Source organism: Sorex fumeus, unplaced genomic scaffold, assembly GCF_029834395.1.
Source record: "Sorex fumeus unplaced genomic scaffold, SorFum_2.1 ptg000043l, whole genome shotgun sequence".
In the NCBI taxonomy this organism is placed as follows: Eukaryota; Metazoa; Chordata; class Mammalia; order Eulipotyphla; family Soricidae; genus Sorex; species Sorex fumeus.
Window position 1 is genome coordinate 26,514,415 of NW_026606100.1, and position 11,656 is coordinate 26,526,070.

An 11,656-nucleotide genomic window follows, 5' to 3' on the forward strand; every position below is an offset into this window, starting at 1 on the left:
CATGGATAAGCTGGTGCTTCTCCAACTTTTCTACTAGACCTGGGCTCTGAGCCGGGGGGGAAGTAGTGGAATTACAAAATGACCCTCTGTCCAGACAGGGGTTAAGGTGCTTGCCTTGCATGCAGCTGACCCTGGTTTAATCCCTAGCATTGCAATGTGCCTGCTCCACCAGCCTTGATGAAGATATTATGGCCACAACCTGACTTCATTCAGGTGGGTAAGTAAGCTAGGTCCTAGGTCTGGAGAATTTTATTCTGTGGCTTCCAGGAACTTAAGCCTTATTTTGAAGTTGACAGTGTTGTAGGGACTGGAAGACTAAATAACCAAAATAGAAAGCAAGAAAGGTGAAAAACGTGTCTTCTTTCACCAACACCTCCTTCCTGGACCAGATTCATTGCCGGCAAAGACTCATGGAGGAACCTCACAAGGATTTGGTGCTTGAGTGACTGTGGCTTCTCAGGGAGACTGTGTGAGAGCAGGCCAAGAAGTGGGTCAGGAATGTGGTCAGGCTCAGTGACCCTGAGCACGGCTGGATGTGGACCTCAAAAATACACAAACAAGAAAATAAACTAGGAAGCCAGTCTTGGTACATTATTAGTAATTAAACTCCAGACTATATATATATATATATATATATATATATATATATATATATATCAGTAGTTTGAAACTGGTATAAACTCCAGATTACTCCAGATTAAATTTTACTAGATTTTTTTTCGACTGCTGTCTCTTTTCCTGTTTTAAGATATCACATGTATTACAGGCCAATGTGCTTTTAATCATTATATAAATTCTTTCACTGATCCTTTTATGCTTCATTCTTTAACTTCTTTTTTTTGGGTGTTTGTTTTTTGTTTTTTTGTTTGTTTGTTTGTTTGTTTTTTGCTTTTGGGGTCACACCCGGCGACGCTCAGGGGTTACTCCTGGCTCATGCACTCAGGAATTACTCCTGGCGGTGCTCAGGGGACCATATGGGATGCTGGGAATCGAACCCGGGTAGGCCATGTTGGCTGCATACAAGGCAAATGCCCTACCCGCTGTGCTATCACTCCAGCCCCTAACTTCTTCTAAGACTGCGTTTATATGAGCGAAGTGAAGGAAAGAAGCTGCTAAAAAGGCTGGCTCTGAAAGCTACAGCAGCGTTGTCCAGAGGTACTTCCCAAAGCCAAATCTCCAGATCAAGAGTCTAAAAAGATGTTGTCATTTTAAAGAATAAAGGGGTTCGATGAGTTAAATAAACTCTACCTGCCAATTATTTTTTTAGAAGAGGCAAAATGTCCTCTTTTCAGGGGGCAAGTGAAGAGTCCCACACCTGGTGATGCTCAGAGCTTTCTCCTGACTCTGCACTCAAGGATCACTCCTGGCAGGACTCAGGAGACCCTATGGGAGACACTTTGGAAAAGACTGAGGCTCAAAAGAACAGGAAACAGAGCCAGAAACAGAGGTAAAGTTCAAACTAAGCAGCCATTCCTGCCTCCCTCTTGCTATTCTTCCCGTCATCCTACTCAGCCAGGGGTTCTGATGTTTACTGCACCTGGTAGAAAGGGGATCCTTGAGAGTCAGAATTTCTAAAACTCAAAGTCCAGATCCTATGCAATAAGGTTTTGATTCAATGATTGGAATTTTAAACTTTCCTGTCTCTGAAGGTTTCCTGTCTTTCTCCCACTGGGTGGAGAACTTGGACCAGGTGAACAGGTTCAAAGTGTTATCAGATTCCCAACTATTCCTGCAGCCTACATCACACTGGCTCCTACCTAAAGGCCAGGTACCTGCCCTTTGTACAGCTCTTCCTAAAGTCACATTATTTTAAAATTTAATTGTGTTTGAGTAAGAGGGTGTGGAAAGAAGGATGCCTGTGTTAATCAGTAACAGAGAGCTGCAGATAAACAAGGTTCTTCCACCTGTGCTAGGTGCCTCCGTCCTCCCAAAGTCGCCCCAGAAACATGAGTACTCAATTTATTTGTGGTTCTATCTATATTCTCTGGGCTGGAGCGATAGCACAGCGGGTAGGGCGTTTGTCTAGCATGCAGGCGACCCGGGTTCGATTCCTCTGTCCCTCTCGGAGAGCCGGGTATGCTACCGAGAGTATCCCGCTGCACGGCAGAGCCTGGTAAGCTCCCCATGGCGTATTCGATATGCAAAAACAGTAACAAGAAGTCTCACGATGAAGACGTGACTGATGCCCGCTCAAGCAAATTGATGAACAATGGGAGGACAGTGCTACAGGACAGTGCAACAGTGCTATTTATCTTCTCCACCCACAAGATAGACCATCTCCATGTGGCCAGTTGCTTGATGTCTTCAATGAACTTGTCAACAGAGTATTCACTAATCTCACCCAGCTGGTTTCCAACATTTAACTAGGATGTGAGGTCCACTGGGCTTTATAATAGCCCCTACAGTCATTCGTTTCTTTCCCTAACCAAAATATTGGGCAACTGAACAAGTAGTCTGTGCTGGTTAGAAGGAGTAATAATAGACAACATTTCTGGAGCTACTACTTATATGTTAGACACTTTATGCATATTATCTCAGATCTAAGAGAACTATGTGAGACAGATATTCTTTATCTCATTTTAAGGTAAATTAATCAGGACTAAACAAAAGCTTCCAAAATTTTGCATACTTAACAAACACCAAATCTGAAATGTGAACCTAGCCTGTCCTTAACAGCAGTCTCTGTTCTTAGCCCTGAACCTATCCAGTCTGCTTGAAAAAAGGTAAAATTTTTGGGGTCAGAGCAATAGTTTAGCAGCCTCGTACACAACCTTTGAGTTGGGGATCCAACTCAAGGACTGGATTGGACATAAGCCAACCCAGGTTTAATCCCAGCACCCCATATGTTCCCCAAAACCCCTTCAAGATGATCTCTAGGTGCAAAGCTCTGAGTAAGTAAAACCCTGAGCGCTACTGGTCCAAAAGCAAAAACACAAAAATCAAAAAGCAATTTTACACTTAAGGAGTTCTCATTTTTATACTACTAATTTTGAAGCCATTAAAAAATGTGTACCTTCTCTGTAAATGTTTCTAATTTATGTCCTTTCTTGCTGGTTATTTATTGTATTGTTTTCCTTCTCACATGTAATAATTTTTATTGACTGTTATGCGTTTTGTATACTACATTAGAGAATGTCCAGATTATGTTAAATGTTCTTTTTTAATGTTTTACTTTGTTTTGTTTGTTGGGAGGCCATACCTGGTGATGCTCTGATCTACACCCAGCTTAGTGCTTGGCTTGGGTGTTGCTCCCAGGTGCTGCTCAATGGACTTGGTGATACCTGAGGTCAAACCCAGACCTCCTGCATGCAAATTATCTTTGAGCCATTTTTCCTTGCCCAAGAGTTATGATTTTCTTTTTTAGAATTTGATTTTATAATGATTAGGCCACACCTGGTGGTGCTCAGGGATTACTACTGGCTCTGTGCTCAGGGATCATGCCTAGTGGCACTCCAGGAATTATATGTAGTATCATGGAGTGTTAAGCTGGGGTCAGTCACATGCAAGGACAACACTTTAACCCCAGTGCTATCTCTCCAGTTTCTAGTTTATTTAATTTGGGTTACCCTGATTTTGTCATATCTTTGTTTTTTACTTAGTTTGGACTGGTCTAGAATTTCCATAAAATATAGCTTTACATATGGGAGTTTGAGGATCCAACTCAAGGACTAGATTGGACATAAGGATTTCCACTTTCTCTGTTCAGAACTCTAAAATCTCCCAGCACACTGTGGCTTCAACAAGCTCTGTTCTTACAAAAGCATGACAAGTTCAACCTGCATTCCCACAGCATCCCTTTTGGGATGTTTATCAAAACCCTAGAAACATTTTCAATTAGACAGTGTTTATTTTTTATTTTTATTTATTTATTTTTTGCTTTTTGGGTCACACCCAACGATGCTCAGGGGTTACTTCTGGCTCATGCACTCAAGAGTTACTCCTAGCGGTGCTCAGGGGACCATATGGGATGCTGAGAATCGAACCTGGGTCAGCTGCATTCAAGGCAAATGACTTACCCGCTGTGCTATTGCTCCAGCCTCTAGACAGCATTTAAAGAAAGGAGCTTTGGTCCCTGAGAACCATCAGGAGTGATCTCTGAGCACAAAGTCAGGAGTAAGTCCTGAACACCACCAGGTTTGGCTCCCAAACAACAAGAGTGAAAAAGGAAATAACTTTTTATTATAACACTATATGGCCTCATTGTAAACTGGAGTATGGGAAAAGATGGTCTATTCATAGCAGTTTAAACTATAATATCATCTTGCATTTAGATTGCTTATTTTAGGAGACAAAAACTGAAGTGAAAAAAAATGATACGTGTATATATGTATACATACATATATATATTTGGGGCCTAACCAGAGTTGCTCAGGGCTGCTTTCTGCTCTGTGCTTCAGGTTGCTTACAGCAGTGCTCATGCCTGAGGAACCATATAGTGCTGGAGATCAAATCCGGGCTTTCCACATTACACTCAATTAATTAATTACTAATTAATTCAGTTAGACTTATAAAATGACCAGGGTCAGTGAGCTAGCTCAAAGCATGCAGAGCTAATGCTTTGCATGCAGGAGCTTGGGATCAATTCCTGGCATAGTATGTGTCATATCAAGGGTAGGTCCTGAGGTATTGCTAGGTACAGCATCCCAAAACAAAATCAATAATTTAGACTGAAACTCAGAACTTCAGTGAACTATAAAAACTCTTGAGTTACCAAAATATTTGTGCACTTAGTTCAAAACCACAGATTTCAACAACAGAAAGAAAAAAAAATAGAAGGAACCAATTGAGCTCTAAACCTAGTGGACAGTGGAAATACCTGGCCTTCCCAGGTAGTTGATGACCAGCTGGATTTCTGGACTTTTTGGTTCAGTGTGCCACAACGAATAATGTTCCTCCTCCTGCAGTCCTGGCTCTGATCTCATTCTAGACTGTGACTTCCCATCCCAAGTGGGCTTATTTGTTCTTTTTCTTTCTCTTGCCTTATTAGTCATTCAGGGGAGTTTTAAGATCAGACTGTGTTCCCTGCCCCTGATACTCTGAGACTCTGTAACCTTCCATGTATGGGAGGACTTTGTGATGAAGGTCTGAGCCCAACGTTAGCTGCTTGTGAACACTCTCTTTTTCTTTTGAATCAATTTATGTAAATGTTTTCTTTTTTCCTTCCTTCCTTTTATTTTTTTTTTGTTTTGTTTTGGGGCTACATCTGGTGATGCTCAGAGTTTACTCTTGACTCTGCACTCAGGAATCATACCAGACTGTGCTCAGAGAACCATATGGGGTGCCATGGATTGAGCCCAGGTTGGCAGCGTGCAAGGCAAGCACACTACCCACTTACTATCTTTCTGGCCTCCTTATTTATTTATTTATTTATGTCTTTATTTGTATTTGGGGGACATGCTCAGTGGTGTTCAGGGACTATACTTCATCTGGTGCACAGGAGTCACACCTGGAGGTGTTTGAGGAACCACTGGTGCCAGGGATTGAACCCTGGTCTCCAGCACGCAATGTATGCACTGAGTACTGAGCCTTCTCTGCAGCCCATTAAGCTCTCATGTTTCTTTAGACTTGTAATGTGTGCTTTCATCTGTTGTCTCAACTTCTGTCATCGGAGAAGTGTCATTGTTGTCTTTGAGAAAGCCAGTATGTCACCACTGTCATATAGGAGTAAGTCATTAGAAACCAGCGACTTTTCTGACAAGAATACAATTTATGGAGCCAGAGAGCCAGCACAGAAGTTAAGGTGCTTGCCTTGCGTGTGGCCAACCCAGGTTTAGCTCCCTGAGTCCCACTAGGAGTAATGCCAAAGCACAGAGCCCGGAGTAAGTCCTGCACACCACAAGGTGTGACCCACACAAACAAACAAAGAAAATACAACTTAAGTTGGGAAGAATGTCCAGCAGCCCCTGCTACAGGACAGCTTCACAGACAGGGAGTAGGGGTCTGTTTCATGCCCAGCAGCATATGCAGATTCTAGTCATTATTCTTAGGAAAATCATACAGACTCATGAGAGAGAATGAGGCACAATTAAGGAGCATAGGACACATGTACAGAAAATAGGGTGTGCCTTTTCGTATGAAGAAGAAGCTGAGCAGAAGCCCAGAAGGGCTCCACTGCAGGGCCCATTGCCAGTACTGTCTGGCCAGAGCCTGGGGTCCTTTATAGAAGTGTTCTTAAAATTGTTGTGGCCCAATTAGAGCCAAGAGATTGTAGTAGAATAGAGAGCGATTGTCACATTCTCCAAACTACAAGCCTCAGGCCTGTTTTTAGCTGTTTCAGGGAAAAAGAGAAAAAAAAAAAAAACTTTGGAACATCAACCCATAAGGCTATCTGTGTAGTGGGAAAGGCTGAGTTAAGATCCAGACTTGTGAAGTCTGGTTCATCACCACCCAGGCTCAGGCTTTTGGCTTGTCCTGAGAAAGGATTTCTGGAGCAGGGTCTGAGGGACAGCTCAACAGGTTTGAGTACATGTTTTACATGCAAAAGGCCTAGGTTCGATTACAGGCACCACATGGTCCCAAGCAGGAATGACCCCACACAACAAGTAGCACCAGAGCATCCCCTGGTGTGGACCGTGTCCAACGAAAGAATTTCTGGGGAAGACAAATATTGAAGTTTAAAAATAAAGAGTGAGGCCGGAGAGATAGTACAGTGGATGGGGTGTTTGCCTTGCACACAGCTGACCCGGGTTTTACACTCTGGAATCCCATATGGTCCCCCACGCACTGCCAGGAGTGATTCCTGAGACCAGAGCCAGTGGTAACCCCTGAGCAATGCTGAGTGACTCAAAAAGCAATAATAATAATAATAATAATCACTGTATCACTGTCATCCATTGTTCATTAATTTCCTCCAGCAGGCACCAGTAACCTCTCCATTCATCCTAGCCCTGAGATTTTTAGCAAGTGCCATATTGGAGGCTCTTTCAGGGTCAGGGGAATGAGACCCATCATTGTTACTGGGTTTTGGCATATTGAATACGTCACGGGGAACTTGCCAGACTCTGCCATGTGAGCAAGATACTCTCGGTAGCCTGCTGGGTTCTCTAAGAGTGAGAACTATACAATAAGAGGTTGCACGGCTGCTAAATGTGGCTCAATAATAATAATAATTAAAAAAATAAAAATAAAATGAGTGACATAATCCTTGTACATATCCTAGTAGTTTTTCAGGAAACAAGTGAGAATGGTCAGCACATGCAGTTGAGAAGAATATAAAGAACATACATGGCATGTACAGAAAATGGTAGAGAAATATCTTAAGATTACTTGCCTTGCATTCGTCGGACCTGCGTTCAATCCCCTGGCATGACATATGGTCCCCTGAGCACAGAGCCAGGAGTAAGCCTTGTGTACCACCAGGTGTGGCCTCAAAACAAAACAAAAGCTAGGAGGTGAGGGCAATATTTAATCTTTTAAACAAACACATGAAAAGTAATGTGGGTATTCTAAATTATGTAAAATTCTTAAAAATCGAATATAGCCTGGTTTGTTAAGAAATTGTATGTCACAAAAGCATACAAATCCTCTTGCCAATTGTGCTATAATAAAATCTTTCATTATGAGCATTCATAGAATTGTTCTAATACTTTGTTCAGAGAAGCTTATGAAAAAAGATTTTGCAAAATGCTTTGGAATACAGTTTTGTCAGGAAACTCAGAATAAAAATTCTAGAGCTCTGCTCTTGGAGAAACCTATGTTCTCCCTTGAGCCACTCTCTCTCTCTCTCTCTCTCTCTCTCTCTCTCTCTCTCTCTCGTTTCACTTCAAAAATATTATAGCACTCACACTGGAGAGATAACACAAAGGTTAAGGTATTTGTTTTACATGTGGCCAGCCCAGGTTTGATCACTGGCAGTGCATATGGTCCGCTAAGCAGTGCCAGGAGTGATCCCTGAGCACAGAGCCAGGAGTATGTCCTATTTTTTTCAGATTTGAAACTTTCCTGAACCGTGATATGCACCAATCTGATTGGTAGAACTAAAACATTTGCTTCTCTCTCTCTTCCTAATACCGTCCTGAGTCTTCAGTAAATTTCTTTCTGCTTCATGGCAATATGTAGTTTGCCTAAATTCAGCAAGAAATATTTTCTCTTTGTAAGAGATCATTTGGAAACTGGCTGTATTACTGAAACTTTGCACTGTCAGAAATCATACTTCTGCAGCTGGAGCTTTGGTACGGTGGGTAGGGTGTTTGCCTTGCACGCGGCCAACCCGGGTTCGATTCCCAGCATCCCATATGGTCCCCCAAGCACCACCAGGAATAATTCCTGAACACAGAGCCAGGAGTAACCCCTGTGCATCGCCGGGTATGACCCAAAAAAGAAAAAAAGAAAAAAGAAAAAAGAAAGAAAGAGAGAAATCATACTTCTTCAGGAATTAAGACTGACCTCAGAGGGAGTGAAAGAAATCCTTTGAGGATGGAGAACTACGCTGGAGAGATACTCCAGGGCTTAAGGCACTTGCTTTGCATGGCTGAATGGGCTGAGCACAGACACTGCATGTGGGAGGGAGACCTGGGTTCAATCTCTGGTAATCCCTTGAGCCCTTCTGGCAGTGATGCTCAAGCAAAGAGCCTGGAGTTGCCCCCAGAGCACCATGAGGTGTGGCCCCCAAACAAAAACAAAAATAGAAGATTTGATGCCTGTTCACAAGGCTACACCTTACAAACAGGGCACCAATGAAAACCCTCTGCAGAAAACCGTAAGGTGTAACAGATAGTCATGAAATGACATAATTCCTGGAAGGTCATTAAGAGCTCAATGTAAAATTTCTTGGGGACAGAGCGATAGTACAGCGAGTAAGGCATTTGTCTTGCACACAACCAACCTAGGTTCAAGCCCAGGATCCTAAAAGGTCCTCCTGAGCACTGCCAGGAATAATTTCTGAGTGTAGATCCAGGAGTAATGCCTCTTAAGCATTGCCAGCGCCTATTCTTTAAAATGTTTATTTATTCTACAGTAGGGCTGGAGCGATAGCACAGTGGTAGGACATTTGCCTTGCGCAGCCGGCCAGGCAGAGCCAGGTTCGATTCCTCCACTCCTCTCAGAGAGCCGGGCAAGCTACCAAGAGTATCTCACCCGCATATAATCAATATGCCAAACACAGTAACAACAAGTCTCAAAATGGAGATGTTACTGGGCCCGCTCAAGCAAATTGATGAACAACAGGAGGACAGTGTTTTTGTTTTTATTCTACAATAATTCCTACAAAGCAAATTTTAAATTATCTATATAGCTATCTCTGTTCTTACTGTGCTTAAGCAAAATGGCCAAGTTTTAGAACTAAACCCAAATTGTTTCTATAATTATTTGGTAAGATAGACATGATGAGGAGGAGAAAATTTGGGTTTCTCTAACATGCGTTTGGGGAGGGGTAATGGCAGAGATCAAATTCAAGTTTTCTTAATTTTTTTTTAAAGTTTTTCTTTTTATGGGGCTAGAGCAATAGTACAGAGGGTAGGGCATTTTCCTTGCATGCGGTCAACCTGGGTTTGATCTCCAACATCCTATATAGACCCCCATATGTTTTTCCAACATTGCCAGGAGTAATTCCTGAACATCGCCAGGTGTGACCCAAAAAGCAAAAAAAAAAAAAAGTTTTTCCTTTTTATCTGAGAACATAACAGATTCTGAATTTCCTTAAACTAATTTATGACTTTCCAAACACTTGCATTTACAGATTTTTCTTTCTAGATAACTTGCAAGATTAACAAGTGAAACGGGGGGCCATAGAGTACAGTGGGTAAAGTACTTGCCTTGCTTACCCAGATTTGATATCCAGCACCCATGTGATCCTCTGAGCCTGCCAGAAGTAAATCCTGAGAACTGCAAAAAGTGATACTGTCCTTTTTCTTTTCTTTTTTTCTTTTTTTTTTTTAGCTTTTTGGGGTCACACCCGGCGATGCACAGGGGTGACTCCTGCCCTGCACTCAGGAGTTACTCCTGGCGGTGCTCGGGGGACCATATGGGATGCTGGTAATTGAACCCGGGGTCGGCCGCGTGCAAGGCAAATGCCTACCCGCTGTGCTATCTCTCCAGCCCCTCCTTTTCTTTTTTTTAAGGCTATACTTGGTGATGCTCCTGACTTTACACTCAGAAATTACTCTTGGTGGTACGCAGGGGAGCATATGGGATGCTGGGGACCTAACCTGGGTTAACTGCGTGCAAAGAGGCTTACCTCTCCAGCCCTAAGAGGTTGTCCTTTTTCTAAAGATACTTCAAGCTGCAGATGGAAACCTTAAGATTTGCTGCAGAGAGATAACCATACTGTTTACACTTGGAGGAAACTTGTGTTATACTTCCAAAAATGTTGAAAATATTAGAGGCACTGCAATACCACAGAACTTATCATCTGATGACACATTGACTGATATCTAAAAAGAATTCTCTACCAGAAGTTCTCAGAGGCCACACCTCAATTTTTACTTCCATTTTAATAACCATTTTTCATTTTGTCTGCATAGAGCTGTAGTTTACATCATGAATTTAGGCACAATCCTTTCACTGGACAAATTTATCCTCAGAACTGAGAGATTAATTCTATGGAAATTAATCTAAATTATGGAAATTCTTAAGAAGTTGCAAAGGTCTCTGCTACATGAGCTAGGAAGAACTCAAGTGGCACAGCAATACCACTGGGGACTTTAGAACAGGTAACAGAGAATTTATTTCCCACAAGTATGTAGGGCGTATGCCCCTAGGCCAGCAGAAAGTAGTTGCAGAAGATTGACCTCTGACTATAAACTTTCTCTGTTTGTTTTTTGTTTGTTTTTGTTTTTAGACCACTCCCAGCAATGCTCAGGGGTTACTCCATGCACACAGGAATTACTCCAGGTACTATTCAGAGGACTATATGGAATACTGGAATCGAACCAGGATTTGGTCAAATACAAGGAAAGTACCCTACCCACTGTATTATTTCTCGAGTCCCAAATATATATGGGAATATTTATATATACTCTTTATTTTCTAACAATATATTCTTGAAGATTTAAGGAAGATTTTATTAAGAAGACAGTTTGGATAATTAATTTTAGTCAAGATCTAAAAGGCTAGAGACAGCACTGGGGTTGACACTTGTCTTGCATGCACCCCGCTTGGTTTCAATCCCCGTGACTATGGTGGCCCCTTGTAATCCCTGTACAAGGTTCTAGCATTGAACCATGGTCCCAGTTCACCCTGAATTGCCAGGAGCGGGCCCTAGGCCCTCGAGACCACTTGGGAGGACCCCTACACCCCGAAAAAGGTATTATCTGAAAAGGTATCCAGTCCTACCCCAGACCTAGAATGGATACTTACAAGAAGACAACCCAAATTTAAGACCTGTCTGAGGCTCCAATTTAAAACCAATCTAGCTTGAAGGCTAAAATTCCCCCTCAGCAGGAACAAAGTCCCTGATAAGACTTTAAATAAAGGCCACTGATAAGACTTTTTAAAAAGGACTTTGTCAGGGAGTTCAAGGTCCTTAACAAAGTCTTTTTTTTTTTTTTTTTGTATTGGAGGTGTTGAACCACACCCAGCGGTACTCTAGGGCTACTGCTGGCTCCGTGACTGCTCCTGGCAGTGTTCGGGAATCCCTGAGGTGCAGGGGTTCCAACCTTGGGCCTCCTCCGAGAAAGCCTCTGCTCAAGCCTTTGAGTATCTCTTCTTAGTCTTTATC